The 26,692-nt window shown below is 50.3% G+C and overlaps 1 protein-coding gene across 3 annotated transcripts in view; it reads right to left on the minus strand.

The window, feature by feature from the left end:
- Positions 1 to 26,692, minus strand: part of NEK6 (NIMA related kinase 6) — a 112,880-nt gene that overhangs the window by 80,103 nt on the left and 6,085 nt on the right. The window contains exon 1 of one of the 3 annotated variants that reach the window (XM_004463422.5): positions 8,782 to 8,937. The exons of 1 other annotated variant lie outside the window; for it this stretch is intronic. The gene's annotated coding sequence lies outside the window, so the exon portion shown is untranslated. Of the gene's footprint in view, positions 1 to 8,606; positions 8,663 to 8,781; positions 8,938 to 26,692 lie in introns of those variants that run through there. One more of the 3 variants, XM_004463421.5, reaches the window with a different exon arrangement.

The following is a 26,692-nucleotide window of genomic DNA, read 5'->3' on the forward strand; positions in this document are numbered from 1 at the left end:
TAAAACAAACACAAAAGGCCACCGAAATTCCTGGGGGAGACGAACAAAAGAAATGCACACAAAGACACAGAGCCAGGAATGCCAAGTCCACACTTGAGTTCCCGCTGTAACTGAATCCAGCCGGGCTCAGCTGCGCCCGCCAAACCCAGGAAGTGGGCTCCCCCTCTCCTGCCCCGTCTGCCTGCCATGTGGTGCCCAGTGGTCCCGCCATATGGTCACCCACTGGTAGTCCGCTGAGGCCATGCCAGCTGGGGAACCATTTTCTCTTTCAATCTTGGGATTCCCTATATGCTGAGCTGAGGCAGGATCTGGGGTCCAGCTCGTTCGCCCAGAGGCGGCTTGGGCGGCTTAGCCCCTTCCTTCTCAAAGCACCCCCAAAAGAAGTATCCTCTTAAAAAATAGTGTGCTTGATACGAAAATGCAGCTTTAAGATATGACCCCTGATACCCCTTCCCCAACCTCCTCCATAAGGATCTCAGGAGCCACCTCTACAGGCAAGGGGCAAAGGCACCTGGAACTCTGGGATTACCAGTCCTTTTGGGTTGTGGTTCCACAACCAAGTTCCTCCTACATTGAGTCATGTGAGGCTGAGCCCTTCCTCTAAGAAGCCTCCTCTCCACTGAGGAGGGTCCGTTGCTGCAGCTCAGCCACTCACTGACCGTTAGGAGGCCGGTGGAGGCCGGAGGAGCCCTCGCAGCCAGCACGGTCTGCTAACAGATTAGTTAATGTCATATAAACATTCTCCAAGGGTCCTGTCACTTGCCCACTTACTACTTTCTATTCTCCCCATAAATACTAACTGAGCACCTACTGCATCCCAGGCACGATGCTGGGCCCTGAGGACTGCTGTGGTTCACATTCCAAGTCCTTGCCCTCATGGAGCTTACGTTCTAGTCTGGGAGGCCGATAACAAGTACATGATATCGGGGAGAGGTTAAGTGCCATGAAGAAAAAGAAAGCCAGGCCAGGGACTGCAGGGTGTCGGGACACAAGGGGCTAGCTTTGATAGGGTGAGGACAGTGGGGTCTCTCTGGAGAAGTGACATTTGTAGAGCCCCAAAGGAAGGATAGGAGAAAATCAAGCGACTATCAGAGGGAAAGAATTTCAGAAAGTGGGGATAGCAAGTGCAAAGGCCCTGAGGCAGGGGTATGCTTGGTATAATTGAGAGATGAAAGGTGCCAGCATTGCTGGGGCAGAGTGAGCGAGGGGGAAAGTGTTGAGAAGTGAAGCTGAAGAAGCAGGAGGCCCCCCCTACCTTACCATAAAGACCAAACCTTGCCCAGCCCTGCGGGAACTCAGCAGCCTCCCCTCCTGCCCATCACTGTGTTTTCTGTGGCGGAGCCTCCCTGGCCTTCTCTTCGGCACTGGGCCAACAGTCTGGGCTCCTGGCAAGACCCTGCCACATGCTGTTCCCTCCGGCTGCCTGGGATACCCTTTCCCAGGCCCTGGAACTGGCCATCTCTTCCTGTGCCAGCTCACAGCACCTTCCAGAGGGTGGCCTCTGCCTTCATCTAACAAAACCCCATGCTGTGGTTTCCTCACAGCACTTATGAAAAAGGTAATCGAGCACCGTGAATCCCGGAACCTCTGTGCATCTGTCTCCTTGTCCACAAAATGGGTAAATGGTATCTAACCCCCAGAGCCGCTGGAAGGATGAAGTGAATTAATCCAGGGAAAGGGGTCAGAACAGCACCAGGCGTATGGTAAGCGCAGCGGAGCTGCTGAAGGACTCAAAGGCCGAGGAAGCAGTAGGAGGTTCCTGTTTGCAGCCCTAGTCCTGCACCCAGTGCCCTGTCCCATACCTCCCCACCCACCCACTCACCCTGCGGCCTACCCGGTCACCCCAGTCCTCTCAGACCTCCCAGCTTCAAAACACCCTGCCTGGGACACCTCCGTGCTCTCCCCCTCCAGCAAACCCCACGTCTCCCTCCAGGCTGGCTCAGACGCCCCTTGCTCCTGGAAGCCGCCCCCTATTTTCCCAGAGATGTCCGTTGCAAATTGTTCACAAGCACCAACAAGATGGTCACCACCCAACCTCTGTCCCCACCACGCGGTGAGAGGCTGAGGCACAGTTCTGTGCCAGCTCTCAACACAGTGCGTGACCCACAGTGCTGGAAGCCATCTCTTGAATGAATGACGGGTGGAAAGATGCGCCGCGCACCAGCCTGCACAGGCGTGTCTGGTTGACTGAGCAGAGTCCACTCAACCCACGAGGCGGCGAAGGGTCCGAGTGTCTACGTCACCCGCAGCCCAGGCCCAGGAGCCTGCAAGTCGAGCGAGCGGTTGGATTTCATCCACAGTGCAGCCTCAGGCTTGTCTCCTTTCCCTGCGCCTCAGTATCCCCACCCGTAAACTGAGAGGCTTTCATGCTTTTCTTTTTTTTAAGCATCAGAACCTTTTCTTAAATTAATTCCTATGCAAAGCCTCCTTATGTAAAACAGGTCACAGGAGAAGAGCCTTGTCCCTCATCCTTAGTGCCCTTTCAGGGAAGTCTATGATCCCAGGCCCTTTTCCTTTTAGATTTTTAATCCTAAAGTTCAATTTTTAAGGCAAATCCTTGGAAACCTGACAATCAAAGGCCACAAGCCTAGGGGTTACGCCTCCATTTTCCAGACGGGCTCACCTGGCAGGGAGAAGAGGCTCCGGATTCAAAGATCCCCAGGGCCTGCCGATGCTCTCTCCCCAGCCCACGAGCCCCAGGAGGGTCTCGGGCGTGACGCCAGCGTCAAGTGCTGGGCAAGAGCCCAGCAGAAGCTGCCTCAGGAAGGGCGGCCACTTCTGAAGACAAGGATCTCTCTTCTCTGCCCATCAGAGGGAACCCCAAATGGCTTAGGAGGGCACAGCTTCCCTCAGGCCTCGCCGTGGGGATGCTCCGCAAGGACTCCTGGGGAAGAGAGCCTCTTGCTCATTTCTGACCAAGAACTGCCTATCCCACCGCCCAAGTCTGCGACAGCCGCTTCTGTCAGCACAGACCTCTGATGGGGCCAACGCTGTGTAAATAATTAACAAAACATCTGCCTCGCTTAATAAAACACCACGGCTGACACAGCCCTCAGAGCCTCCCGAGACCCTCCAACTCGAAGAGGATGCACCAAAAACGTATAAGGCTCACTTGCCTCACCGTGTGGGGGGTGGTAGGGGAGGAAAGCAAAATACCAATTTCCAAGCATTTTCTGGAGACACCTCAGAGCCAGCCTGACTTCTAAAGCCTGCTTCTTTCCAACCTGTTGCTGTCTCCTTCCCCTCCACTCGGGAGGTCACCATGAGAGAAAAGTGCTTCGGTGGCACCTGGAGGGGGCCTCCGACACCTCCTTTCGGCCCTGTGTGAGGGCACTGAAAACCCTTGGGACAATGAGCCAGCCTTCCTGGCTGTGCGACCCTTGACAGGTCCTTAGTAATTAATGTCTCAGGGGATGCACATCAAGCACTTCCTAGGTGCTACCCACATACTGACCTCTTAATGGACATTATTTTCATTTCGTTCTCCCCCAAGCCTTATGAGGTCATAATACTGCCCCTGCTTTCCAGATGAGGAAACCGAGGCCCAGAGAGTTGAAGTAACTTGCTCATAAGTGTCAGGTCTCGAATTCAAACCTCTCTCCATTTGGGGCCACAGCACAAGTGTTTAATTTGATCGTGGGTGAGAGTCCTCCCCTCTCTGGGCCTCAGTTTCCCTTTGGCTGAGAGTCCTCCCAACTCCCAAAGCCTGTCAACTCCAGGCCACTGTAAATGCCACGACTCTTTCTCGGGCCCCAGTGCTCTTGTGTGCTGCTCTTCTAGGATTGGATGCCTATTGAATTCCTCCTTGGCAGCTTGGATGATCAGAGCTGAAGGTCCTTTTAAAGTAACTCCATCTATTTGCAGAGCTCTTCTAGCAATTCCCAGCGTCAAAGGCTTTGTGGACAACCAGGGACAAAAAGAGGGCAGGCTTTGGAGAAAGGCGGCGTGAATAAGTCCCAACCCTGCTGCTCACCTGCAGTAAAATCACGTCGGAGGGGCTAAACCCGTCAGCCTCAGCTACGGCTCAGGGACAGGGGAGCCCTTCTTCAATGGATTTCTGTTCGCTGGGGCCAAGCATTGCCGCGCCCACCCCCCAGTGTAATTCTGAAGTATGAGAGTTAAACAACGCTGGTAAAATGCAGCCCTGCAGGCTCCCAGCGGCCATTTCCCTCCCCCTTCCCTTGCTGGAATTCCTTCACACTCCATGGAATTCCTACATAAAGCCCCTTTTCTCTTTTCTATGAGGTCACCATCACGCAGATGTCTAAAAGAAAGAACGGCTCCATGTGGATCAAGGCCCTTGGAACTGAATGCATTTCAGATCACGGCGGCCGCGCCACCTTTCAACTCCATCGCCTCCCCCCATTCGCCTTCCAGACAGAGTCAGCTACAGGGGTAGGTCGGGTGTGGTGGGACACTGGGATCCTGTCGGTGGATGCCAAGGAGGCTTGGCTACAAGTCCAGTGCCTCTGCAACCAGACCACCCGAGAAGTTGCTGTGGAAAAATCCAGAATTCAAGACAACGGTGCCAGCCTGGAGCTAACCTGGGGCCTGTGTATGTGGATCTGTTTCCACACAAGCAAGTCCTGTTAGAGGGACAGATGTCAAAATGCTAGTTCACACGCCAATCTCAAGTTCCCAAATTTAACGTCACAGGAAATTACACCACCGACTGATCTGCCCCAGAGTTGGCTTCTCTGTCTGGAAGTCGAGTCTGAGAAGTTCATTGGTTTAATTCAGGTTTGGCCAAAGGAAGGCACTGGGCTGTGTGTACACCATTCAACTCAGACGGCAATAAGTGAAGTCACTGGCCTAATATTTTCTTTTTAAGCTAACAGTTTCCCAAAAAGCTACCCTACCTCGACCCAAAAGTCAGAAAGAAGTTGGCCCAAAACCAAGGGGGCAATGAAGTCCTCAACAGTCTGCCCCTGATCTCCAGCCAAGCCCAGCCACCCAATCAATGTCCACTTATTTTAACACAATTTCACATACACCCAGAAGGTGCCCAGAGCACCCTGGACGACCGCCCTCTTGCCAAGAGCACCCCTCCTTGCCAGAGCTCAACACTGGAGAGAATGGACTGGGAGATTTCTGTATGGCATGTGTGTACCACTTCCTAAGAGTGAAGTCAGCAAAAAAAAAAAAAAAAAAAAGATAAAAATGTGGAAGCAAGGACTATTTTTACCTCCCCAAATCACAGACCAGACGGAAGAGAAATCCATCAATGCCAGAAATGTGGCCAAGCCTTTGCACAAGATCTATTATTTCACACCTTAAATTAACGCATCTCAAAGCAATTTGCAAATGTTCATCAATTTGCAGAACATGCTTGGAAGGGAGAGAAATACCTTTTCCTTTCAACACCAAAGGAAACTTGCAGAGGCACGACACAACCCAAACCACACAGGTGCTCACACACACGCACAAGCATTCCTTTCAAGTCCCGTGCAGTATAAACCGTGATGTAAATGGAAATGAACGAGGAAAAGAGACAGGCATGGGACTGAAATGACAAGTGACAAGAGGCCTGTATAAAAATGATCACGTTATCAAATACTCAGATTTGAGCGTCAGGCCCTTTGGTAGAAACTCTCCAGCATCGGGGTCGGAACCCTGGCCTCTTCCTCAGAGCAACATCCCAGCTTGCTACTGCACACAAGCCTGGAGGTGCCAAGTGTGCCTGAACCTCAGACGGTCCACCCAGGGCCCCTCTCTCTCCACCCTCCAACTCCTTCACTTGGTCTGACCCACGAAGAGGAAGGGGATATTTTTCTTTTTGACGATTGTGACACTTCCCTTATGAAACTGATCCTTGGCACTTTGAGGGAAAGAAAAACGTAAACCACTGCCCTTTCTAGCGGATAGCTCTGGCCCTGGGCACTGGTCATTTGCACCAGAGGTGCAAGAAAGGACAAGGAAGGACAACAGAGCCTGCAGGAGGGGGCAACCCAGTCCTGCAGGGACCTGGCATGCCTTAACCCACTTGGATTCTCAGCCCATGAGAGGCAAAAGGCTGGACTAAAGCAGCCAGGTTGGGTTTGAGATTAAGAATCTTAATGCTGGAGTCAGACTGTGGGTTCAAATCCTGATTTTGCCATTTACCAGTGATGACCCTGCCCAAGTTACTTAATCTCCCTGAGTCTTTGTCTTCCCCTCTGTGAAATCAGGGTAATGATACTGTACCTTAGCACCAGCCCAGGCATACAGTACGCAGCAACTTTTACTTTCCAGGCACAGTGGGGAAAATATGAGCTCTGCTCAGACAAGTCTGGATTCAAATCCAGACTACCACATATTAGATCTCTGGCATGTTACTCAATCTCTCTGTACTCCCAGTTTTCTCATCTGTAAAATGGGCATTGTGATAGTTCCCAGCTCATAATGTCAGCGAGGAGATTGAGTGGATAAGGCACTTAAAGCTCTTAGCACTGTGCCTGGCACATAGTATACCTTCAATAAATGGTGGCCATTAATCATAGTGCTACATCAACAAAACTATGCAAGTAGTTTCATGGCTCTGAGCTTCAGTATTCTCATCTGTAAATTGGAGCTGGAAACCCCTATGTCCCAGTGAGAATTAAATGAGTGGATGTGTGTCGAAGCATTCATCACAGAGCCTGCACCTTAGGAAGTCAAATGTCTGGTGCAATGAAAAGAGCACAGCGGTGAAGTCAGGCAGGCAGCTTGGGACTCTTCTCGCACCTCCTCTCAGCTGTCCGAGGACATGGCTTGAACTCTCAGAGCCTCGGTTTCCTCATGCGTAAAACCAAAATCCAATTACCGCAGCAAAGCCTCCCAAAGACAAATGGGAGGATTCGCACTGTCCAGAGCAGTTCCTGGCACACAGTAGGTTCTCCGTAAATATGCGTTCCCACCCCCTGCTCCTTTCTTGTTCAAACCCACCAGAATTGCCATCTAGCAAGGCCGGGAGCTCCGTTCTTGCAAACTGAATGGCCCTCAACCCAGCCAACATGGGTTGGTTCCTATGCCTGAGACTTTATTTTGGGGTGAAAGAAACAACTTTTTAGTCATTTCCGAAGCAGACGGGAAGGCAGAGGCTGATAAACCACAGGGACCATTTTAAATCCTGGGCCTTTTCTTCTGGGAAGTTAGGCAAGAACCTTCCCAAATGTTTGCCCGTGGGGCTCTCTGCCAGGGAGTGACTCACTCCACAGCTCCCCACAGGCACATTTTATTTGGGGGTGGGGGGGCCCAAGGGAGGGTTTGGCCTTGATCGGAGAAGAGGGAGGCAGTGTTTCCAGCAAACCCAAAAGGTGTTTTTCGGACTTTTTTTTTTCCTTCATTTTTCAGGACAAAAAAGAAAAAGAATGTGGGTCTTTTTCGTTTCCTTCCAGGTTTTGTTTGTCTAAAAGAAGACGTCCAAAGTTCATTCGGTGAATTTGCTGTGTTGGAAGCAGGCGCTCCCAGCCGGCTCTGCGTCCCTTTCAATGAAATTCTTCTTCCATTAGCGACACGGTTTTTAAACGTGCCTCCAAGGTTTGCCTGCATATACACTGAGCTCCTAAGAGGACATTTTTCCCGTGGAAAGGCAAGTTGAATTTTGAAAATTCAGAGGAACTAGGAAGCCCCAAAGTTTTTAAAGCTTGCCTTAAAGCAAATAAGATTTCGACTGCAAAGAGTTCAACATGTATAAAGCTCAAAAAACCGTCCATCAAAACTGCAAGGACAGACCCTGGAAGACAATGTCCCAAACCTGCTGTGCTCAATTCGTTACTGTCTTAGGGGCTCATACCTGGAGCCTAAGCTTCATACCAATCAATCAAACCAATATTTATCTACTTAGCCGGACAGACAAAGAGAGACCCACAGACACACAGACAAGTATCTTGGGATCTCTGGGTCTCTCTCTCCAGGGTCAAAGCCTGGGGAAAGGGTTAAAATCCAGCAAGGGCAGGAGAGAGCCAAGCACAAAGCCAGGAGAACCAGAAGGGGCTTTAGCAAGAACAGGCACAAGTCGTCCAGTGCCAGGCCCAATGGCTCTGCCCAGCCTGGGTCCCTAGTGAGCGTCTGACCAGTAGCCCTGCCCAGGCCTGGCTCTGAGGCGTCCACCCTTGCCCAGACCCAGCTGGCTCTGCAGGTCTGTCCTCTGGTCCCCCAGTCACCAAACAAGGCCCAGCACCCCACACAGGCCTGGTGGGCACAAAGAGGGTCCTTACCCCGGTGATAAACATTCCCCCAGACTTCTGTACACAAATTATGCATCCACATCCCACATCTGCACACCTTTGTCTTCATCATCATCATAAGTCGCTGGCAAACACCACACATACACGTGTACACACACATACTCCCTGAGGCCCACACATACTCCCTCACAAAAACTAAATGAGCTCGCACGTGACAGGCTTGGCATCCCTGGCACAGAGCAAACACTCAGATGGACAAACTGGGGTGATGCTCACCTACTCGCACTCATTCACGCCAAAAAACCCCCACAAAACCCAACACACAACCCAGAAACTCAAAGCACACGCACACACTCCGGCAAACGCACACCCCGAGGGGCAGATGGACACACGCCGCCCACGCACGCTCAGCCGCACACCGACTCTGGCACACTCAGACTGGCACGTTCACACACGTACCCCCAGCCTCAGGCGAGCACACCCTCCCGCTGTCCCGCGGCGAGCCTCGGGCGCGCGCGTGTGCACGCGCACTACGCTCGGCTCGAGTCGGGGCATGACGGCCCCGCGGTCCCGTCCGCGTGTCCTCCGCGCCCCGCGCCCGGCCCCGGCCCAGCCCCAGCCCCCGGCCGCTCACCGGTGCGCGGGCAGGCTCGGCCGCCCGGCGGGAGGATCGGCGCGCTCTGACCCGCGGGCGGCGGGCCGGAGCTGTGCGTCCCACACGAGTTGGCAGCGCCGCGGCCGCACGCTCGTCCGCTGGGTTCCGCCGCCGCCTGCGCGGGCCCGCGCGCGCGCCCCCGCTTCTCCCGGCCGCGGGGCCGCGCCGCCCCCTGCGCTCGCGCGCGCTGCCGCCACGCAGGCTCCGGGGGGCGCCGCCGCCGCTCCCTCTCGGTGCAGGCACCCGGGTAGCGAGTAATCCACCCAGCCAAACCCCTTCCCCATTTCACAGATGGAGAAACTGAGGCCCAACCTCACACAGAAAGACAAGCCCAGAGTCGCTCCCTCTCCTCGGGCTCTAGACACTTAACATGAGGGTCTGTGGTCGGCCCACCCATGGACCCCCTCCCAGGAGCACCTTGGGTCTCTGGTCACTTAGCATTGGCCCCACTGCAGCACTGGTCATCCTGAGAGTGGCCAATCAACAGGCACTTATTGTGTGCCGGGTGAAGGAGGCTCCAAAGTGGGTTCCAAGGGAATGCTCCTCTGCCCCCAGCGTGCCTCCGCTGGAGCTCCTCACCTCCTCTGGATCCTGGGACCAGCAGGAGCCAATGTGCAAAGGGTTCTAGAAGAAGTAAAAGACTCCACTAATGAATGCTTAACACCCCCTTCCAAGGAGAGGGGCCTCCACTGGCCCAAAGGCCACAGCTCGGTTCCCTGCTTTGCTTCCCAGGGGAACACCCCCTCCCTCCCCCAGAGAAGGACCCTCATGGAACAGTTCCTGTTTTCACACTTGCTGTTCCTCCTCCACATACAAGAACCAGGTTTTGTCCCCCAGGAGGGCCAGGACTGGGGGTCAACACTGACCTCCTGCCAGGGCTTGGTCACAGCCCTGTTTGGGACACAGGGTTAATTGTCTACCTGGTGAGTGGATGTGCTTCAGCAGGCCTGCATCTGTAACAGTGCAGGCACACCCGGACGCCCACCGCGTGCCAGGCTCCAGGTCTGCTGCAGTCACCTGCGTTATGGGGTTCAGTCCTGCAGTGGCCCCATGAAGGAGGCATGATGCGACAATCGTGCCCATTTTATAGCCAGGGTAAATGAGGCTTAGAAAAGCACATTTCCTTGCCCAAAGTTAGCTGGCTGGGCAGTGGTTGAGCTGGAAAGTGGGTCACAGATTGTCCAATTCCAGTACGCAGTGGTGGTCTCATCACTGGGCATCCTGCCTCGTGGGCTGCTGGTACCAGAAGAGCCAGAGCAGCAGGCACCGTCCCAGGCTCTCGTCAAAGAAAAGGGAGACGTCACGAATCAACGGGGGTGGGGGTGGGGGTGAGCGGCTCATTCTGCAAATTGTTTAGCTGTTCAGTTGGGGATCTGTTTATAGCCTCACCTCCCATAATATATACCACAATAAAAGTCAGATTGAAGAGTTAAAGATGGGAAATAAACATTGCAAAAATAATCAAAGGAAACTCAAGTTCTGAGGCAATGTACTGCAATGTGACTAGTGGGACTGGTGCTATCCGCCATATTCATGCAGAGACATTCATTCATTCACCCAGTGCACAGCTAGGAGCACCTTCTAAGGGCCAGGTACTCTTTTAGGCACCGGGGATACATCAGTGAACAAGATATAGCCCGGACTTTCTTGGGACTTCAGTCTGGATGTTGGGGGGAGAAAAATAATAAACATCCAGAAATATCTGGCTTGTCAGGAGTGATTAGTTCAGTGGTGAAAATAAAGCAGGGACGGGCTGGGAGGGCTCAGGGGTACTTTTTCATGGCGGGTGTTTGGAGAAGGGCCCTCTAACGAGGTGACACTTGAGAGGGGCCTGCGTAAGGGTGTGAAGGAAGTCGCTCCAGGTCTGCCGTGTGTCAGGTCCGTGCTCTGAGGATGCAGGCCCCGTCCTGGCGAGCGACAGAGCAAGGAACCCCAAACCCCCCTTAGAGGAAGATTCTGGGAGTGGCATCAGACCACTGGGAAGAGAAGGACCCCCCTACATATCTGGATAAGATTCTACCAGTTTTCAAGCCCCTCCCTGCCTCCCAGCGTCCCTGTGACAGGTACATGCCATGACTTGGTTTTCTGTTCCGGGAAAGTTGAGCCTCACAGAGGTCAAGGGAAGTGGCCCCCGTCCACAGCCAACCCACAGCAGAGGTGGGTCTGGCTGGAGCAGATCTCAAGTCTTGGGCTGAACCCTCCCATTGTCCTGCTGAATTGTTAGGGGTGACCAAGCCCTGCCCATCCCTTCTTACCTTGGACTTTAATTCAGGAGTGGGAGAGGGCAGGGCATTCTCTGTACTCCGCAGGGGCCGGGGGCTGGAATGGGGAGCGGCAGGATTTGGGGGAGGAGAAAAGTCATCCTGACCCCATTTTCCTGGCCTTATCTTTGTCCCCCACTTCCTTGCCTCTGGCCTGGACCCTACTTCGGATGTTCCAATCCCTCGTGGCATGCTGGGGGAAATCAGGTTAGATTCTGCCCAGAGATCCCTCCAATTCCTCGCACTCTCCCTGCTACCCAGGCCAGGGGGAGGGAAAAGGCACAATGCAACCTGAGCCCCATTCGACTTCTGTTTTTAACTCAAAGAATTTTTTAGTGAGTTCCAAAATGAGTCACTGCGAAGAGGTGCTTTGCAAAATGACTCCCAGAATTAGAATCAACACCGTGCCTGAGATTCTTCCGCCCACGGGGGCATTTGTGAATCTGGTTTGGAAGAGAGGCTCTCTCTGTTCGCCCCCCAGGAGTTTCAAGATTAAGCCTGTGTCGTTTCATTATTTCTCTGCATTAGAGGAAGAGAAACTACTGCTTGCTGCACCATCTCATGCCTGGTTTTGTATGAGACTTTGAATTCTTATAACATCCTTTTGAGATAGGAGTCTTGATTTGTTTTACAGATGAGGAGACTCAGATGTAAAGCGGTTTGAACAGAGTCAGGATTTGACCTGTGTCTCCCCAAAGCTGATATTATCACCAATATTTGGGAGAGGGGGAAAGGGGAAGAGAAGAGGCATGGAGAACCCCAATCAGATCACTTTCCTTTGGAGGTCCTTTGTCTAAAATGCCTTCTTGCCAGCTTCCAGAGGATGGGATTTTTTTGGAGGGGAACCGTAGTCCCCGTTTTGCCCAGGAAATCTCGTTTGCACTTGTGTTCCAGCATACTTATTAACAGCACCTCCTTTCAATCTGAAAGTGTCTTATTTTGGATGATCAACTTTAGGGTTGTAGGCAAAGATCACTGCACTGGGGGAATCTTTCTAGAGGTGAAATGCATGTAACAAAATTAACCATTTTAAAGTGAACGACTCAGTGGCATTTAGGACATTCACAAGGTTGCCCAACCTACCTTTTTGACCTTATGCCAAGGATATAATTGGGGTCTCTTGTCTGCGAGGCACTGCTCTCTATCCTGATTTCTGTGCGTACCCAGCTAAGAAACTTCACAAGAGTTTATGGGGCTTGAGTCACATTTTCATGAGCAGCAAACCCAGCTGGTTTGTGGACAAGGAGCAGGAAGCCGCTGGGGAGGGAGTCAGGGCTGCAAGCCATCCCACCCCAGCTCTGTCATTCACTCCCTGTATGAACCTGGGCCCAGCTTCCCTACTGGCAAAATGAGAGGGGGTTCTCCAGGAGCCCTGCCAACCTTGACCTTCTAGGATTTCCGGTTTCCCAGTACACCCTGGGAAATCAAACTGACCATTCTGGTGAGGATCTGGAGGCAGGAAACATCACTCCTCTCCATGCCAGTAAGTGTTTCACTTTTAAAAACAACAAACTGCTTTTTTAGCTATTTCCACTTTTTAAAATATTTAATTCTTTTTTTTTAAGTAGGTAATACTTGCTCACAGTTCAAATTTCAAAATGCACAGAAGGATACCGACCAATGTTGCCAAACTCACTCTGGCCAGACACACAGCTGTGTTTTGTGTGAGTGTGTATACATCTATGTATAAGTGGATATATATTTCTCTTGTTTTTTTTTTTGTACAATCCACATTGTTGTACCCCTTGTATTTTCTTCACCTCTTGAAGACTGTTTCCTATCACACTAGAAATAGCTACTTCCTTTGTATGGCTGTATAGTATTCCAAATATTTGTATTGAATCCACATTTTGCAAGCACCTACTGTGTATACTGTTTGAAGTATTGCTGGGGATAACAAAACTTTCAGCCATGGCCCCTGCACTCAAGGACTTACATTCTGGCTGGGGAACAAGAAAAACAGAAAACTTTGGAAGGACAAGGAAGAACAATTTCCCTCAATGACTTCCATTCTTATTTGTGAGGTTCAGCTTTGGGACTAGTATTTTTTTATTCCCAATTTCAGGCATCTGCAGGGGTGTGGAAAGAGCCCAAAAACGGGCCCTTCTGAGACTTGAAAACACAGTTCTGCCTCTTCCTCACCAAGCAAGTTTGGGCAGTCCACTTCCCTGTCTGAGCCTCAGTTTCCTCAACGGGCCGTCAGCCTTTCTCACAAGATCCGGTGGTCACATGAGACTGCAGTCCTGAAAACGCTCAGTGAAGAGTTAATGCTGCGCTCTGTGGTTAGAGGATCCTCGGAGGCCAAGGTGAGGCTCTGAGGAAAGGCACACTTAGGTCAGCCGCTCTTCCTGCCCGGAGGGAAGCAGTCTGTAAGCTTTCATGCTCTGCCGAGCCTGCGAAACAGTTATCTCCTTCCCGCCTTGGCAGCCACAGCCGCCCGCTCTGAGTCTTTGCTCTGGGCCGGACAGGGGCCATCTCACACCCAGGATGCCCTGGAATGAGGAGCAACTCCAGTCAATTGAAGGCAGGGGGAGTCTGAGGGGTCATCATTCCAACTGCTTGGGACATGCAGAATGTGCCCATGGTGTCCACCCCACCCCCTGGCCCCCTCGCTCCCACCCCCATACTTGCTGTTTCAACTCACAGATCTAGGAGCACCAAGAGCTACGCTGGCCCCTTCCACATACATTCCCTTAACTGAGGTAAGGCTCATCATCCCCATTTTATGGAAGAGGAAACTGAGACTCAAAGCCCATCGATACTCCAGTAACAAAGGGGTTGCTGCTATGTCATCATCTGCCAGGAACACTCAAAACCCTTATGCTCCTGAGTCAAGGAGGTGACGTCAGTGGCTGCTGGGAGACAGCGAACAGTGGCCTTTTATGAAATTTCATAAGCTCGCAAAACCCACGGGGCTTTGGTTCCCCTTTGCTTTCTGGACACTTGTTCTGCCCCGATATTGAGCTGAACAAGGACTGTCTGTCTGTCTCTCCTCTGGGGCAGGGAAAGTGACAGATTCACTCCCTGAATCCACCCAGAGCCTGGCACAGGGAAGACTCGAACTTCAAGGTGTGCCTGCACATCCCTGAGTGTCCACGATGGTCCTGGGTCCCGCCTGCATAATTATCCCAGCATGACCAATAATTGTGTCCCCTCATGCTCTCAAAAGTGCCTTGGATCGCACAATTATGTGGCCACATTGGGAACAATAACTAGCCCAGCGAATAAAAAAACGTAGAGCTCATCTTCAGTGAGTTGTTACTGGTCAACACTGAGTCACACATCAGCTCATCACGTGGGTACCAGTGTCTCCCAGACGAGAAAATTGATGTTTGGAGAGGTTAACCAATTTGTCTAAAACCCAAATTTATATGTCGGGTGGGAGGGGAAGGGGAAGTCTAACAGGCGGGCCCAGATCCTGAGTTCCTGCTCCCTCTGCCTGGGGGTGGGTGGGGGGTGGCGGAGTGAACGGACCAAGTCCGTGGGGTTCCACTCTGACCGCACTGCTCCCAGGCGTCCCCCTGGCTTTGGGAGGCCCGTGAGGGGGCCCAAGCGTCCTTTCTGAAGCTCCTGGAGCCTGGAGCCCAGGCGAGTCTCCTCCTCTGGGCCTGAGGCCTGGCTGCTGTCAGAGCAGCTGGAATCCCAGGGCCCCAGGATTTGGGGCAGATGACATCATCTGTCCATCAACCCCATACCCCACACACAAGGGAAGGAGACAGGCGTCCGGTTGCTGGGGTTCTCAGCGCTGCCCTGGTTTGCTGCGAATAGGTATATGTTTTCCGGGCACCAGGGTATGCCTGGCTTGCCTCTGACCGGGGGCGGGCAAGGGGTAAGGGCACAGGGGGAGCCTGATGAGACGGGCGAAGCAGGCCTGGGAGAGGGGCGGGAGCTCTGTTCAAGAGGGCAGGGAGTCAGGAAAAGGTCGACCATCGTTCTTTGAGAAGCAGCGTGCAGGGGCATGGGCATTGCCACCCTCTCCACCCGGCCCCAAAGCAGCCCTCGGACCAGGAGTGGGAGCAGCAGCCACTCTTTTATCAGAAAAGAAAACTCACTTTCCCCGTGGAGTGGCCTTCGCTGCGCTGGGGTGACTCCCCTGAGGTGGGGTGTGGAGGGGCACGCCAGAGGAGGGACAGTGGGTCTGGGGGCTGCAGAGCCCAGGAGAAGGAGGCACGTGTGACCGCTGCGCAGCTCTACGTGCAGGCTTTGGGCTCTGGGCCGAGATGCTTAGTGGCTCAGGGGACAGGCAGGCATTTTGACCCCCCACGTTCCGCCTGACGCCCGTTGCCCAGTACCACAGCCGAGCTCCGCAATTGTCCCCGAGAACTGGGCTGGGGCCAAATGGCCTGGGCAGAAACACAGCCTTGGAGCCAGTCCCATCAGGGTTCAAAGTCTGACTGCGCCACCAACAAGCAGCCTGGCCTTGGACAAGTCGCTTCACCTCCTGCAGACTCAGTTGCAGACTGGGGATGACAACATCTTTCTCACCAGGTTATGATTAGGTATGTGAAGACACCAAGCCTGTGTGATTTTAATACCGGCTGTTGATCAGGCTGTGAGCCTAGCACTTGACATACATCATCCCACTTAATGATCCCAATAAGCTGATGAGGTACGCACCAGCGTTGACTCCCTTTCCCTGATATCCACACAGCTGGGTGTTTGCCTTGGTTTCCCTGCCTGACATAAAGGACTCTGAGAGGTAAAAGTGACTTGTCAAGGCTACTCAGCTAGGAAGCAGGGAAGCTGCAAATCATAACAGATATGCAGATAAAATTAACTGGCCCGGCTGGCCCCAGAGTCTCATCTGTACAATGGGCATAGTGATAGCAGGGGGCACCACTTACTGCTGGCAAACCCCATACTATAGACCTTTGCTAAAAATAAATTAAAAAGCCCTGATATGTTGCATTTGCCATTTTACTCTCCCCATGGCCAATTTAAATCTAATAATTGTCTTGCAATGTCCAAATTTTTAGCAATCAGCCCTCATCAGCCAGCTGCAGCCACCTCCAGCCCACCAATCGTCCTATCTGCCCCCTCTCCCCAGCTCTCGTAAGGGGCAGTCATGGCCTTGGTGCCTTAAGATCCAGTGTTCCTGTCCTAGGGAAGAGGGAAGTACTGAGTACCCACCAGGTGCCAGTGCTGTGTACCAGGACCTTGTTCAACCTTTATGGCAACACTTCAATGAAGAAATCATTATCCCCATTTCATAGATGGGGAAACTGAGGCCCCAAAAGATAACGTCCACTGGCCGATGTCACCCAGAAAGTTAAGGGGCAGAGTCAGGATCCAAACCTGGGTTTGAACTTGGTACTCTCTTCAGTGGAGCACGCTGGGTCTTAGAAGGTCTGAGTCTGGCCTAAGCGTGATGCTCACTTGTTTTGTGACTATAAGCAAGTCATATCTCTCTCTGAGACTCAGTTTCCCAGTTCTGTAAGGGGTAGGGAATGGACAAATTAATTTCTAACAATCCTTTCAGGTTTAATGAGGCACATTCTTAAAATTCTGAGAGCTATGTGGGGGTGGGGTGCTTAGGTCAGTGGAATGAATAAATTCCTGAAGGGAGGAATTTCACACATTAGTCAGGGCAATCTGAGGTGCGCTGGAGGGGAGGTACTTCCAACCGTACTCAGTACCCATGTTCTTGGAGACAGTGTGGTGCTATGGAAAAAGCTTCCTACTTGGATGAAACTGGATTTGAACCCAGCCCTCCACTTACTGGCTGTATGAACCCTGGCTAGGAACTTCACCTCTCTGGTTGTTTCTGGTCTTGCTTATAGTCTGCCCTGTTGTTCTGGAAGCTTAAAGGGGCAGTGAAAATCTTTGCACCAGGTGGACATGGAAAAAGGGCTTCTTTCCTTCTCCAGCCCCATCTCCCCAAATGGGTTTAGCACAAGCCAGTGCTCTTTGCAACCTGCCTGGAAGCCCAGAGCAGCTGAAAGGGGAGCTGCCATTTCTGTTCCAGGGAAGGCCTGAGCCAAGCCTCCCACCCCCACCCCGCCTGGGTCCACCTCCCTCTGGCCAGCACGGTTTGGCCGTCTCAGGTTTCTGAAAGCCTGTGTTCCCAGAAGAAGCTTTAAGAATAGAGGAATGCAGACTCGTGTGTGACATGTCCAAGGGGCTGTGCAGAAAAGCGGCCTGGGGGGAGCTTTCCCAGCCCCCCTCAGCCCGCCAGCTGCAGCCCAGCCCAGCCCCCACTGCAGAGGAAGCGAAAGGAAGCGGAAAGGAATCCAATCCAGCAGCCTCTCGGAGGAGTTCCTGTGCGGGTGGGTTAAGAATTCTTGGTGGGGCAGGGTGGGGAGTCCTCAGTGCTGGGACCACTTACCGAGTGGGAATGAGATGGTTAGTTTGGGGGCTCATAAAACCTGGGCACCAGGGTTTCAGTGCAAGAGCATGCGCTGGTGAAGCTGGAAGGGGATGGCATTTGCTGGGCAACGACTGCCTTCTGGGCATCTGAAAGCCTCTTTACCTGCCTAACCAACTACAGCCGGGCCTTCCTGCTCCCATCTGAAGACTGGTTACAGCTGGCGATCACCCCATCCCCTCCCAATAAAATAAAATGAAATAAAAAAGCAGCAAGCAAATGCACGGGGTTTTTAAAAGTTATCCAACACAAACCCAACTCCCACGCTGCTGAAAGGCAGAGCAGCTCTTTGCTGAAGTTCCTGAGCACATCCTGCAGCATAACTTCTTCAAGCCAGCTGGAGACACCACTGCCCATCTCCAGAGCGCATCCTTGTGGCCTCAGGTCTCTCCTCGACCATGACCCATCTGTCTCTCCATCTTGATCTCCTCATCTCCACTCATCACGGGGGAGGGGGGTGCTCAACCCAGCTTCTGGGGGCACGGGTCGGGGCAGCTGAAGACCGAAGGACACGCTCAGGCATAAACTTTATAACTGGGACTTACGGATACGAGAGATTCTCTCTGGTGGTGGCGGTCCAGAGGCTGAAGACAGCGCTCTGCAATGAGGTGGGAAAACAAGGGGCAATATGTAGGGTCTCAGAACAAAGACATGTAACAGTCACATACAAGGGGTCTGGAGATGTTATCATAAGGAGGAAGTGTGCAGCCTAGGGAAAATTATGGCCTATGATACCACTGTGCATTGTTCTCCTGTGAGGTCTGTTGCATTTTAACGTGCGTCCTGGGCCACGCCGCCCGCTGCCCCTGGTGGCCTGAGTTTCCCTTAGCCAGGGCTGGGGGCCCCCTAGTCCCCCACAAGGGGGCATGGATTCCAGTTTCCTCAGGACAGCCCTGACTTACGGCTGCTGATTAGGAATCGTCGTAATTCCATGGGGGCCCTCCTTACTCCCCCGAGCCCCCCCTTCAGCAGGCTGCAGACCAAGCACCCTGAGAAGGGAAGGAGGGGCAGGCACTTCCACCACCACTTCTGTTGTCTTGTCCACCAGATTTTTTCTCATTTATTCCATACCTAGTGAATTAATTCCCCATTCTATCGGTGAGGAAACAAAGGCCCAAGCATGCCATAAAGCCCAAAGCTGGGACCCAAACTCAGCTCTGCCCGAGGCCAAGCCCTCCTAGTCCCATGATGCCAGGCCAGGGTGGCTGGCAGGAGAAATCAACAGGCTCCCTCCTGTTGCGTGTGGTTACCCTAAGGCCCAGAGAAGGTTTGTGCCTTCCTCAAGGTCGCACAGTGCAGAAGGAGCAGAGCTAGTGCTAGAACAGGGTCCCTGTTCCCAAAATGTTCCCCAAGCAGACAGGAAGACTCAGGGGCACCAGCAGACGGGGCTGGGGTGAAAGCCAGGGGAGCTCAGGGCACCCGTGTCTCCACCTGTTGCTGCCACTGTTGAGCCCACCCACACAGCTATCTGCCTCAGTTTCCCTGCCCAGCAGACTCTGGAGCCCCTCCTCCTGGCCCACCCTTGCTGGTCTCTCTCCCAGGAGAACGGAGCCTGGACCCACAGTCTTAGGCAACATCCTGCCCCACGTGCATATGTGTGCTTGGGATGCGAGTAGTGCACAGCCCCTGGAGACTCCCGCTGCAGAGCCTGCTGGCTGGGTCAGCTGTGCAGAAGGCCTAACTGTATCGCCTAGACTTACGTTGGCATTCAAGACCCTCTCTGCCCTGATCTTCTCCCCTCTCCCACTTGTGTCCCATGCTCCAGACACACTGGAGCATACAGTATTTTTTACTGGCTATCAGGTCTCTTCACATGCTGTTCCCCCTGCCTGCAATGCACTCTCTTCCTACCTGTTTGAAGAACTCTTATTCATCTGTCAGGACCCAAATCAAATGCCCCTTTCCAGCACATTAATAATCACCTGATAGAGATGGCTGGGGCCTATGAACTTTGATGGCTGGTGTCTTTTCTGATTGGTCAGTGACCACAACAAACAGGTTGTTAGATATTTTGACGCTCTTCCCTCAGCTGTTTCCCTCTGTGAAATCTCCCCTGATGCCTGGCAGAGTCATCTTTCTCTCTTTGGGGTCCCCTGTGTCTCCAACTGCAGCAACCCTTACCCTGTGTACTGCCACTGCCTGGCTCAGCTCTGCCTGCCTCCCTAGACCGTCAGCTCCAAAGGGCAGGGTCCATGCCGGGCCATCAGGCTATCTCCCCAGGGCAAGGCCAGCACCCCAAGAGGATGGGTCTCGTGGGGGTGGCAGGATGGATAGATCATGGTGATTCCTGGTCAGTGGCCCCCAGTGGCCCACCCAGGAGTGATAGCACTCTGGGCATAGGTCTGTTCTTTGGAAGGGGCAGCCAGAAACTGGGAAAGGGATTAGGACCCACTGGAAAGCTAGGAAGCCTTACACTAGCTCCCATTCCTTGATAGGAGGTGCTTGATATACGCTCTCTCATTGACGTGTGCCCTTGGAGCACCTCACCCCTTCCATCTGACAAGAATTTGTTCCACTATGCAGATGGAGAAAGTGAGGCACAGAGAGGTGAGGAAACTTGGCCAAGTTCACAGAGCCCGTAAGTGATGGAACTGGGATTTGAACCCAGGTCTAACTCTCAAGTCCCTGCCCTTCCATGCAGTCTCTTAGAATCTCAGGCAGCCCTGGGTGGGGGGGATAGGACCTTCTTACTTAGGGGGCTCTCCCCAGGCCCACCAGACCTCAGCTCAGGACAGTGAAGGGCCGAGGACCATAGATTTACCCCACGTACCTGCAGAGACCTCTGACAGGAGGGCTCCGTGGGGTGGACTGACCCTTTGCTCTCTGGCCTCCAAGCCCAGGCTGGCCTTTGGCTGCTCTTGGTGTAAATTCCAGATAAGAATACTAGGAAGGAGTTCTCTGAAAGATGTGGGGCTTTCCAGGACAAATCAAAAAGAGAAGGCACCAAAATGGCCCCCTGCCCCCAGGTCACGTTAGCACTGACTGCTTGGAAGGTCCTCTCTGACCCAGTCACCACCCACACCCTGACGCTTGAGGCTCTCGTGGGGACTTCAGGGTGGCTTAGTGGAAATAGCCCCACGTCAGTCAGCTTCATGAGCTCTGGTCTCACCTCCTGGCCCTAACGCTTAACTTGCCCTGTGACCTTGGCAAGTCACTTTACCTTTTTGACCCTTGCTGGCTTCATCTATAAATTAAGGGATTGTTGGAGAAATTAAGTGGGATGATATACACCAAGCACCCCACATAGAGTTAGTGTTCCTCCAGAAATGGGGGTTGAATCGGGTCTCAAGCATCCCTGTCCTTCTCCAGGGACACTCGCTCCTCCCCTTCACTGCCAGTCTTGGTAGCCACCGATTCCTCAGGTCAGAGCACCGTGTCCTCTTGCCCCGACATAATCTGATGTGAACTTCAGGCTCTGTGGTGGGGAAAATACAGTTTCCCCTTTCCTCTGCTGTCTGGAGCCCTCTCCACCTCCACATGGGAGGACCAAAACTCTTTTAGATGAAATTACCGGCTGGGAGAAAGTCCCTGTACCCTGAAAACCATAGAGATCTGAGTCCTCCCCCCCGCCCCCACCCATGGTCTGGACTAACACTTTTTAGACCTTGGCTGAACAACAAACATAATATGAAGATTCCGATTTACTGGCCATGAAAATCATGCTGAAGGATCCACTGCTAGGTTCTTTTAAAAAGTCAGCTCCCCTGTGTATATTGTAAATAGGCCTCACTTTAAAGACTTTTAAACTACACACAACTTCTCAGACATCTCAGTGATACCAAATAAGGGTGGGTTCTACCTGAAGTCATGCTACCTTCCAGAAGTCACCTGAGCAGGCATTTCAAGAGGAAGCTTCCGCCTGGAGCTTCATTTATCATGAAGCCAGCTCACACCTAGAATCTCATCTACGACTGATAGGAGATGCTTATTATCCCCACTTCCCAATCTGAGAAACGGAGGCCCACAGGGCAGAAGTGGCCCTCACCTCAGCTCCTACGTGCAGTTAGGGCAGAACTGAACTAGAGCAACTTCTCCCGGTGCCCCCGCTCTCTCTAATTAAAGGCACTCTATAACCTTTCCTCCAGCTTAGAAAGAGTTACCCCAGTGGTTTTCCATCTCTGGGTCCCCTGCAACCAGCAGCGTGAAGTACCAGCTCCTGAGAATGAAGTCCAAGTCGGTTCGTATTCTGCCAACATCTTCAGCCCCAAGGGTTGGCATTTCCCCTGTGTTCATAGGACACCCCTCTACCACCAGCCCAGATATAACCAACAAACATAGCCCATGCCAACCCCTCTGCCACCATGAAAATAGATATGGTGGCACAGGGTAAGAATTGTCAACAGGTGAGTGCACAGCAGGGCCAGAACCTGGGTGGGGCAAGCAAGGAGCCAGGCTGCAAAATGTAAGGAGATGGTTCTTCAATAAATTAAACATAAAGTTACTGTATGACCCAGCAATTCTGCCTCTAGCTATACAGTCAAATGAGTTGAAAACAGATGTTCAGCAAAAACTGAACACAAATGTTCATAGAAACTCTATTCATAATAGTCCAAAGGTGGAGGCAATCTCTCAACTGATGAATGGATAAGCAAAATGTGGCATATACATATAATGGAATATTATTCAGCCATAAAAGAGAATGAAGTTCTGATACATGCTTCAACATGAATGGACCTTGAAAACATTACGCTGAAAGAAGCCAGACACAACAGGCCATAGACTGTATGATTCCATTTATATGGAATGTTCAGGATAGGTAAATCTGTAGAGAATAGAAAGTAGATTACAGGTTACCAGAGCCTGGGACAGGGGGTGGGGGAGAAGCAGGGAATGACTGCTTAATGGCTATGGGGTTTTCTTTCTGGAGTGATGAAAAAGTTCTATAGCTAGATAGTGGTGACGGTAGCACAACACTGTGAATAAACTAAATTCACTTAATTGTACACTTTAAAAAGTTTCAAATGGTAACTTATTTCAGGTGTGTCACACACACCAAAGTGAAGAGGCCCTGGTGCTCGGGTGCACACGCCTGTAAGTGAGCACCTCCTTGCGTTTTTCACCCTGGGCTCCTTGCCTGCCCTCCCCCTAACCCTGGTTCTGGTGTCTACAGCCTGCCCATGTGGATAAAGAGAATTCTGTGCTTGCTCCGGAACGTCTCACTCCCAGCTCCCCAGGAGAATGCTTTCTTTGGCAGTTCGTGGGCTGATGTGTAATAGGGACATTTGCTAGAAACAGAGAGATAGGGAATTTGGAACAGGAATTGCTTGGGAAAGTCCAAGAAATATTTGTTGGAGAGAAGAGAAAGCATGGGAATAGGAAATGGAGAGTGAGAGGAAAGAGAAGACTTGCCAGGCTCAGTTCTGAGGAGAGAATTATGGGTAAGAAGTGCAGTCCGAGGCCTTGGGACTGCTTTCAGAGGTGAAAGTGAGAAGAGTGGGGTAAGAGGATTTTAAGAAAGTTTTCTGTGGGGTATGAGTCAGATCTCCTTTGACAATCTTCAAAAATCTTTACGCAAGTAATGCACTCATGGAGCCCCAGTTTCTCTGAGGAGGGAGAATGCTGGGAGTGGGGGCGGTGGCAGTGACACATTGGGTTGAGGGGAAGGAGGAGGTGATGGCCTGGATGGTGCTGATGGAGTTGGCCTTGATGATGGCCATGACCTCAGTGGTGGAGAAAGTGTGACTGTGACAGCACCGATGGATCAGTGACAGCAGTAATAATAGGTAGCGCAAGTAGCTGTGGTCATTCTGAAGCATGATAATGCCTCTAAGGTTAAAAAAACAGCTTGAGAAACTTTCAGATTACGTTGCATTTGGGCATCAGAGCCAGGACGACCAGGCTGGTCACTTGTTCACAAAGCAACAGCTGTGAAACGTAACTAAGATCCCAATGCAGCGAGCCCACCAGCCCCACCTCGTCAATCCTTTTGATCATCCAAAATTTGTGGAGGACACAGCCACAGCTCTCCCCTCCCCTAACAGAGAAAGAAAATCCTGCTTCAGAGACCAACCCCCAAAGTCCTTGGCAAGGAGATGCCTCAGTTGGACTGTAAGGACTTGGCAACACATTTCAGAGGAGTGTGTCCTTTCAAGACTGGGGAGGGCCCAGAACTCCAGGCCTGGGTGACCCAGTGTAGCAGTTCAATATGGTAGTGAATTCCAAAAATAGATATTGGATTATGCTGGTAATCTGATCTGTACCTGGGCATGATTGAGTTATGATTAGGGCATGGCATGGCATGGCATGGCAAAGAACAGAGTTGAGGGTTCCTTTTTTTTTTTTTCCCCTCTTTATTTAGGTTTCTGATGTTGGAGTTTGATGCTGAAGACTTAAGCTGGAGCCCCAGGAAGTCAACACGCAGAGGAGAGAGAAACCAGCCCCAGGAAGAAAGGAAACTTGAACCCAGAGAAAAGCAAGCCCCAGGAACGTAGGAACCCAGAAAGCCTGAACCCTGGCAGATGTTGGCAGCCATCTTGCCCCAAATGAACTTTGGTGAGGGAAGTAACTTATGCTTTGGTGAAGTGTCTCCTCAAAGCTGTTGCCCATTTTATTATTGGGTTATTTGCATTATTTTTATTGAGTTATAAGAGTTAGTTTTAAATTCTTTATGTCAGATCTTTATGGGACTTTTTCTCATTTGACTTGTCTTTCTATTTTCTTAACAGTGATCTTCAGAGAGTAGAAGTTTTAAATTTTTATGAAGTCCAGTATATCAATTTTTGTCTTTTGTAGTTTGTGTGATTTGTGTTCTAAGAAATTATTAACTTCAAGGTCACAAAGATATTCTGCTATTTTATCTTCTAGAAGTTTTATGCTTTATAAAGTGTGTGATCCATTGTGTTAGTCAGCCAAAGGGGTGCTGATACAAAATACCAAAAATTGATTGGTTTTTATAAAGGGTATTTATGTGGGGTAGGAGCTTACAGATACCAGGTCATAAAGCGTAAGTTACTTCTCTTGCCAAAGTCTATTTTCATGTGTTGGAGCAAGATGACTGCTGACATCTATGAGGGTTCAGGCTTCCTGGGTTCCTCCCTTCCTAAGGCTTGCTTCTCTTTCCTCTGTGTGCTTAATTCCTGGGACTTCAGCTTAAGGCTTCAAACTCCAACATCAAAACTCCAACATTAAGAACCATGCCTTTTATCTGTGAGTCCCCACCCACCAAGGAACGGGGACTCAACACCCTAATGATGTGGCCCAATCAAAGCCCTAATCATAACTCAATCACGCCCAGTTACAGACCAGATTACAAACATAATCCAATGTCTATTTTTGGAATTCATAACCATATCAAACTGCTATAGCCATTTTGCATTAAATTTTATATATTTTAAGAGGTAAGGGTTGAGTTTCTTTTTTTATTACTCCAACTAGGTGTCCAATTGTTTTAGAACCATTTGTTGAAAAGACTATTCTTTCTCCATTGGATTACCTTGGTCCCTTTGTCAAAAATTAATTGACCATATATGCATTGGTCTATTTCTGGACTCTTTATTCTGTTCCATTGATCCATAGGTCTAATCTTACAACAGTATCACAGTGTCTTGCTTACTGTAGCTTTATAGTAAGTCTTGAAATAAGGCAGTGTGAGTCCTCTAATTTCAACCTTTTACAAAATTATTTTGGCTATTCTAGGTCCTTTGCATTTTCATATACAATTCCAAATCAGCTTTCCTTTTTTTCCCCCTAGGATTTTGACTGGGATTGTATTGAATGTATAGATCAACTGGTGAAGAATTGATATCTTAAAGTAGTCTTCTGATTCATGAACATAGTGTACCTCTCCATTTATTTAGTTCTTTAATTTCTCATGGCAAAGATTTGTAGTTTTCAATATACAAATCATATTTTTTTTAGATTTATCCCTATGTTTTTTATATTTTAATGCTATAATAAATGCTATTGGTTTTTAATTTTAATTTCAAGTTGTTTATTACTAACATATAGAAATACAATTGATTTTTGTATACTGACCCTGTATCCTGAAAACTTACTAAACTCACTTATTATTTTTATTAGCTTCTTAGCAGATTCTTTGGGATTTTATCTACAAAGAAATACAGCTTTATTTCCTCCTTTCTAATTCACATGCTTTTTATTTTCTTATTTTATTGCTTTAGCTAGGACCTTTAGTACAATGCTGAAAAGAAGTGCTGACAGGGGAGATCCTTGCATTGTTCTCATCTTAAGGGAAAATCATTCTTTTACCACTGAATATGGTGTTAACTATAGGTTTTTTTTGTGGGTTCTCTTTGTCAGGTTGTAGAATTTCTTTTCTATCCCTAGTTTGCCAAGAGTTTTTTTTTCTTTCTGTTATTAGTGGATTTTGAATTTTGTCAAATGCTTTTCTGCAACTAGTAAGATTATAATATGAATTTTCTTTTTATATTGGATACAGAGAGGGAAAGAGAAATAGACCTTTGTAGTTTAAACCTACTGAGAGTTGATATTTGTTTGTTACTACAGCGTAAACTTACCTATCCTGACTAATACAGGAAACTGATTATATTGGTAAGATTTTTTTTTTGTTTCTTTTTTATAAGAATATAAAATAACGATTTGTTTTTTAACTTGGGTAGTGGGTTCTTGAGTGTTTGCCATGTAATTTTCTATACTTTCTGTATGTTTTGAATATGTTATTTCTTTTTAAAAGAAAAGCAATATTAGAGGAAGAAGTAACTGGTACAGTAAGATCAATTTTGCCCCCCAAGTTGTTTCTTCATCTATATTTTGGGTTTGAACAAGGCAGGGGAGAGAGGCCTGACTGTTTCTCCAGCCTGATCATTATCTCTGGGCAGGTGTTCCTCCCTTTCTCCTTGCTTATCAACATTGGTTACATTATATATTTATTTGTATGTTTATTGTTCCCTTTTCCTCTAGAAATTAAACTCTTTGAGAACAGGGACTTTATTTCTTGGTCTAACACCAGTTCCTAGAACAATGCGTGGTACACAGAAAGCACTGAATACATACTTACTAAATGAACATGTGCAAAAGTTTGCTTCCACTGCCTGTCCTCTATTCCATGTTCCTTCTCACTTGCCCTTCCCCAAAGTGAACATACAAAGAGAGTGATAAAAGTGTTAGCACTTCTTTAATCAAAGGTTGGGTCAAATGTTCCAAAACTGTGTTTCTGCTTTATGGGTGTACGTGTGTCTGTATCTGTCTGTCTGGGGATGGGATGGGGAGAATTGAGGCTGTAGACATTTCCTTCTTCTTCAAAGTCTTTCCCAGGTGAAAGTCTGGCTGAGAATTTCCAGAGAGG

The sequence above is a fragment of the Dasypus novemcinctus genome, chromosome 8, assembly GCF_030445035.2.
Source record: "Dasypus novemcinctus isolate mDasNov1 chromosome 8, mDasNov1.1.hap2, whole genome shotgun sequence".
Taxonomy (NCBI): Eukaryota; Metazoa; Chordata; class Mammalia; order Cingulata; family Dasypodidae; genus Dasypus; species Dasypus novemcinctus.